The sequence below is a fragment of the Trachemys scripta genome, chromosome 1, assembly GCF_013100865.1.
Source record: "Trachemys scripta elegans isolate TJP31775 chromosome 1, CAS_Tse_1.0, whole genome shotgun sequence".
In the NCBI taxonomy this organism is placed as follows: domain Eukaryota; kingdom Metazoa; phylum Chordata; order Testudines; family Emydidae; genus Trachemys; species Trachemys scripta.
Genome location: NC_048298.1, coordinates 80,936,874 through 80,943,713, shown reverse-complemented (window position 1 = coordinate 80,943,713; position 6,840 = coordinate 80,936,874). Strand labels below are relative to the sequence as shown.

The 6,840-nt window shown below is 43.8% G+C and overlaps 1 protein-coding gene across 2 annotated transcripts in view; it reads left to right on the top strand.

The window, feature by feature from the left end:
- Positions 1 to 569: 569 nt before the first annotated feature.
- USP44 (ubiquitin specific peptidase 44) overlaps positions 570 to 6,840 on the top strand; it is a 31,671-nt gene continuing 25,400 nt past the window's right edge. For both annotated transcript variants that reach the window (XM_034773018.1, XM_034773012.1), the window contains exon 1: positions 570 to 724. The gene's annotated coding sequence lies outside the window, so the exon portion shown is untranslated. The remainder of the gene's footprint in view (positions 725 to 6,840) is intronic.

The following is a 6,840-nucleotide window of genomic DNA, read 5'->3' as shown; positions in this document are numbered from 1 at the left end:
TTTGATTCCCCTCCGCCCCCACAAAGCCCTGCACACCTTCCTGGTGCATACGGGATGGGTAGATGGATAGGGGATCTCTATGAGTTGCCAGCTCCCTGTGCAGTTTGTTTCAATGCTATACAAAATAATAGGTTTGGGGTATCTTCTGTGTAGGTTTTATGGGAAACTCATCTCACAATTCTGCCCCCTTGGGGGTTTTTAACCAGAGGGACACACACAGAGACAAACAGAAACAAAGAGACAGACACACACTCACCCAAAGACCCAGGCACACCCATGGACAGACACCCCCAGTGCCCCCCACACACCCAGTTCCACAGACAGACACAGACCTATAGACTAGCAGGCACAGACACCCCCCTTCCCCAGACAGACCCCCCACAAACACACACGCGGAGGACCAGACACAGGCAGGACAAGGCAACAGGCTGAACGATCCCCCAAGGCCCCTCCCCACGGCGGGGGGCGCTCGCTGAGCCGGCTCCCATTGGGCGCCGCGGGGCAGGCGGAGCCCGTCGCCAGGGCCGGGCAGGCGGGGGGGCCCGGCGGGACTGGGGCCGGGCTCCCAGCGGCGCTGACGTTGTCCAGCGGCCGCGGGAGGCCGCGCAGGCGGGCGCACAAGATGGCGGCGGCTGGCGGTGACCTCGGGCGCGGAGCTCGGCTCGGCTGAGCTTCCCCACGCGGGGCGCAGGCGGCGGGCGGCAGGGCCGGGCTCCCAGCCCAGGTGGGTGAGAGCCGCCCCCGGGGCCGGGCGGGGGTCACCTTCCCGGGGCACCCGTCCCGCGCTGGGGGCGAGGAGCTGGCCCGGATTTGGCGCTTCTGGAGGGACAGCGGGGTGCGAGCTTCTCCCTCCCCAGGAGAGGAGCCGCCCCCCGCGGGGGGAGCCCCTCGCCACTGGCAGCTGTTCCTCATGGGGGCGACCCTGGCTCTGTCCACTTCCCCCCGGCCGTTGTAGGCTCGGGATAAAGTCGGTGCCGGGTGAGGTCCCGGGGGACCCGCTCCCCTCCCTGGCGCTGCAGCCCCGCGCGGGGTGGGGGGGAAGGATGCTGCTGCTGCTGCCGCCGGGAGAGCTCTGACCTGGGGAGCCTCCCGGGACACGGCCAAGGGCTTGTTAGTAAAACAACCCCCGCGACTTCTGTCTCTCTTGGTGTTGCGAGCTCTGGGCCGGGCGCTGCGCTCTCCCAGGGCAGCCAAATGCCAACTCGTTGCCGCGAAGGCCGGCTGTGTGTGTGTGTGTGTGTGTGTGTGTGGTGGGGGGGGAGGGTTGCACAGATTTTGTGATTACTGAAAAGTCAGGTTCATGGTAGCCGTAAAGGTGAGGCCGACACGCTGCCAGTCTCTCTAAAATAGTCCTTCCTTTTTTCCAAGGCAAAATGCACCGCGCTCGTGTAGAAGGTCCCTTTAGTTACCGAGCTTGTCTCCAAGCCGTCACGTTTCTGGGTATAATGCATTCGTGTATGGGGGGCTTTGTGGAACAAGCAGCCAAGTGCAACCTTCAGGCCTCACACTTGAATTCTTTTGTTACGCCTGAGTAACTGACATCGTTAGGGCTGGAAACCCCTTTGCTAAGGCCCTGGATGCTGAGTTTCATTTGAGAGAGTTTTAAAAAGTACCTTTGTGGGGGAGGGACTCTCAAAGAATATTGTGAACTTGTAAATTTGCTAATGAGTCAGCCAGGAACTGCAATTAAATGCAAATAAGCAAGAAACAATACAATGGTGTAAAATGGTTCACAAAGCAAATCTGTTGTTTCTGGTGAATCCTAAACGTTTTCTTTATGTTCAATCTGAACAATCAATTAACAATCACTATGTTGCAAAAAGGTTTCTTCATTACTTACCTCACTGAGTGGAACCACGTCACTTTTTTGATCTGACACAAGAACAGTCAGTGAAATACTGCTGCTCTTGCCTCAAGTATTGTGTGTGCTAATTTGGTCTGATTGACTTTTCTTTATTATGGTAGCACGCAAAGCCCCCATCAGGACTGGGACTAGGTTCTGTAGAAACATTAAGGTACTTATCAGAATAATCACATGTGTAATTGCTGCTTTTAATTTATCATTGGAACAGTCAAGTTTGTACATCTGTTCCTATTTGCTATGAAGTGTATCCAAACTCATTAGAGACACTTCACTCTTCTGTAAAAAACAGGTTCTTGTTCTGATTTAAACACTTGTTCACCATGAAGTCTCTGTAACTGAAGTAATTTTACAACTATTTGCGAAAAGTAGGCATCTTTTGCCCACATGTCTGTAATGTTTGGCTGTTCCAGTGTCGCTGACATAATGGAGAACTACACTAGCGTTTATTCAGTTACATCACTTCTGGAAAACAGTACAAACTTCCTAGCAGGCAAAAAACCTTAAGGATTGATAACTAGTTGCTAAATCCAGATCTGACTGGGTGCAGAATAACTAGGAAATGGGGACACCATGACCAGTGTAATAGGTTGCTTTGATGTCAATGGGAAAATGCTTCCAATAGTTTTTTTAAATATTACTATTTAGCATAACAAAATTAAGGCTTAGGTTCTGCAAAAAGTTATGCTTGTGCATGTTTTCTGGATTTGGATAAAGTGGAAACCAGTTCAGTGAATTCTGTCAATCAGTTTAGGACCCAAAGTGTTAAAGGGACACTTAAAAAATTCATAGAGTTCACTTCCTTATGTGCTCAGTAACAGATTATTACAACTGATATTTTAAAATCTAATGTCAGTATTTTATTCTTGCATTTAACTTGGCTTGGACAAAACAAATCAATGGAGTCAGTTGTTGGTTTCACTTTCACTATGTTAGTGCTATCAGGTTCAGATTTTAGTGACTGGGGAAGTGTTTGTTTTGTTTTTTTAACTTGAATTTAAAAGACTGAGTAAAGAGTTTTTTGGCTTTAAAAAGACAATTTTTAACCAAATGTAAATTTTAGACCAAATTTGACTGCCCTTTTAATTACAAATCTTTTCATCTCTCCTAGTAGTAGGACTAAATAACATTTTAAATAGAAATTGTTTTATAATGCAAAGCTTTATTTTATCAATGTTAAAGGCAATACTTCTGAACTTTTATTAGTGAAGAAAATATGAGTCCTTGATACACTCACTTTTCTGCCAGTGAAACTCAGGGAAGAGAAGGTTCTATAGAGTTGAATTCTCCCACAAGTTTTAGCTAAACACTTTTTGGTTGTCTGACTGTGTTGCCATTATCTCCTCTGTTACTTTGCTCATTCCTTCTGCTCAGTTCTAAGTGCTAATGGCAAAAGGGAGAATTTGGTCTCTGAAGTGCTGGTCAACTAATTAACATTTCTTCTTCCCCATGCACAGAGAGCTGAGTGCTGAGGGAGGACAACTGGGCAAGACACTACCCACAAGGAGATACTAAATAACTTGGTTTTAGGGAATTTAAACTTGTAAAGTTTAATGGCACAAGTAGGCTGCTTCATCCTCCCTGCTCTAGCTACTAGAGAAGAGAGTTGCAGGCTCTAGCAGAGGTCTGTTCTGTGATTCTATTAGTCTTTCTAATCCATCTTTCCAGTTCAAGATTTTTCCCTTAGGTACTTAGTGTTTTGCCCACCCTTGACATAAGTGTCTTAAGTTATGTGACTTCCATTGTTTGTTTCTACTTGAGACTATTCTACAGTCTAATAGATAAAATTATAAGGAAGTGGCTCCTAATATTGTCTTCCCATTCTTGATTTCATCCCATATGTTATCCTAAATACACCTCTACCCCGATATAATGCGACCAGATATAACGCAGCACTCCGGTGGATCAAAGCAAGTTTGATATAACGCAGTTTCACCTATAACGCAGTAAGATTTTTTGGCTCCCAAGGACAGTGTTATATCGGGGTAGAGGTGTAATTTAAATGCTATACAAGTATTTATTTAAAAAAAAAAAAAAATCTTGCTTAGCTCCAAGCTATACGTACTATACAACACTTCAAGTCTTTCCTTATAAACAAATCCACTCAGTGCATTAACAGTTTTGTTTTTTCTTCTGAGTTCCCTCAATGCTGTACAAACGTGTACTCTTGGCTCCTGTTTGTCTTTATGCCCATATGGCAATTTTAAAGCAATGTCACCTTAAGCTTTCATAGTCCCATTCTATTAATCTACATCAGGGATCGTCAACCTTTGGCACGCAGCCCATCAGGGAAATCTGCTGGCAGGTCGGGACGGTTTATTTACCAGCAGCATCCGCAGGTTCGGCTGATTTCAGCTCCCACTGGCTGCGGTTTGCCGTTCCAGGCCAATGGGGGCTGCGGGAAGCAGTGCAGGCCAAGGGATGTGCTGGCCACCGCTTCCTCCAGCCCCCATTGGCCTGGAACGGCAAACTGCGGGCAGTGGGAGCTGCGATTGGCCGAGACTGCAGACGCTGCAGGTAAACAAACTGTTCTGACCCGCCAGAGGATTTCCCTGAAGGGCTGCGTGCCAAAGGTTGAGGATCCCTGCTCTAAATATTAAAGGTTTGATTACACTGGCCTTAATTACCCAAGAAATCGCTCTGAAGTCAGTGTAACTACTTTTGCCCTCAATTCAGCATGTGCTTAACTTTAAGCATGAATAGTCCCATTGAAGACTATTCATGAGATTAAAGTACATACTGAAGTATCTTGCTCAATTGAGGTCTGGGTAGGAATGGCACAATTAAGCTTTAGTTATATATAGTATTTTTAGTGAATGTTCTGGTGTTATATTTGGAAGTTATATTTATAGCAGCTGTAATAATAATCTGAACAACTCTGTTCCTCTCTAGTCTCTCTCCTGGCTTCCCAGCAGGTAGGTGAGCTAGCGGAAACCAGACAAGTTTCCAGTGACAGATTCTTTGAAATCAATGTGTTCCCATGGACCATTTTGCTTTCCAAAGGAAAATGCTATTGTCAGACTTCCCAGCCAGCTCTAATATTAAAGAGAAGACAAAATCACTTCCCCATGTAAACGTTGTTGTCTAACCAACATACTGTATCCTAACCAAAATCAGCAACCCCTCATTGTTCTGACCCACATCAAGGAGTCTCCAATTCCCATCAGTTCCTTCTGCTTGATAAGAGCTTTGGGGGCTGTGGTGTCTGGCTGCCCAGCCAAGTGTCATTCTCAGACCAGACATAGGGAAGTCTGACCTTAAGCGTTCTTCCTCTATCCAATGGGAACACTCCCTGCTGGCTTGTGAAGCTTTGGGAAGGAGACCTGTGGGAGCATGCATGGGCATACAGCGTTCAGTAGTCTGTAAAAGCACCTGTATGTAGTACTTATTTTCAAAGCATGTATAGTAACTAATTCTTACAATATCCTTAAGTAGGTATTTTCCTTAAGTATTATTAATATTTGACCTGCTATAACTTCATAAAATAAACATAAGAATTTCATCAGTATGCAACTGATTTTTTAAATCCCTCATTTTCATACACTTATCCCATTGCATCAGGTGTGCACCCTATAGAAAAGCATAGTGGTGCATCTCTGATGATGTTTCTAGCTTTAAGGATTAAATTCTTCAGTTTGAAAATCATAATAAAAAGTTTCTTCTAAATATTTAGACTTTACTATGCAGGTGTTATCAATAAGTTTACTTATATTTAAGATATAAATAATCTGCTTGTCAAGCAGGTAGGTTAAGTAATGAGAACAGACAGCAACTGTTATGGTTATATTTAGTTACCTAACTGCCCTGTAGCAAAATCCTGCTCTTTGGTAAATACTACAGTGATTTTATAATTAAACCAAAGAAAACTAAGCTGCTATGTGTTGTAGTTCTGTGTAAAAGCTCTTTAGGTAGAAACTCTGTAAAACAAAAACTAAATTTACTGGAAATTGTTCAGTTGCAATGTTACATATGAATGATTGCCAGCATAATGTAAGAGTATGACTGAGTGGCAGTAGTGTTGTGTGCCATTAGTTGAACTTTATTATACAATATTGTCATAAAATAAGTGCAACACACTTGGTAAAGCATGCCTTTCAGACTGGGGGGAGTAGAGGAAGAATGGGATTAGCTGTCTTTATTATTGCACATGAAATATCTAGTCTTATGGATATTTAACTTTCCTGTACATAGATAGTATTGACTCTAAGCACTTGTATGGAAATTAAAATGAAAATTTGTCTCAGAATTATACGTTACCAAAATATGAATACTGACTTTCAAATTTTACTATCTAATCACTAAGGTTAATGGGTTATCTTGTAGCATTTTTCATTAGTTATCTCATGAGGAATTAAGGTGAACTGAATGTTTGAGTTAAATACAAAGAACTATTTCCAATCATAAGTCACTAAGCCCTGAGAGAGAGGATGGTCAGTGATGACACTAGCTGGAGACCTGGATACAATCTCCTGCTCTGCCACAAGCATCCTATGTGTCCTTGGGCAAGTCTCTGTCTCAGTTCCCAATCTGTAAAACGAGGAGAATACTACTTCTCTATCACCAGGGTGTTGAGAGGATAAATACATGTACAAACATTAATTGCTTTCAAATAGTCTAATTATTCTAAAATAGTCTAGCTTTCAGCAGGAGTAATAGTGTCAATATAGATGCAGACAAAATGAAGTGATTCTGCTAGTCTTCATTAGTGTCCAACAGCCCAGCAATGTCTTCAGACTCTCTGAATGTACTCTCAGGATACGCTGCTTCTGGCATGTGATCTGGTAATTATGGAATAGGTAGCCTGAATGCATTGCAACTGAAACTGTGTAGGTCAGCACTAGTACGGCTACAGGGCAAAACAAACTAAATCAGGATGATTAGCATGTGGCGGCATCAAATCATTTGTGCTTAAATCGTTTCAGCACCATTGGTTTATCTGCAGACTTTTTCTGTGGTGTTTAATTAAAAAAAAAAAAAAA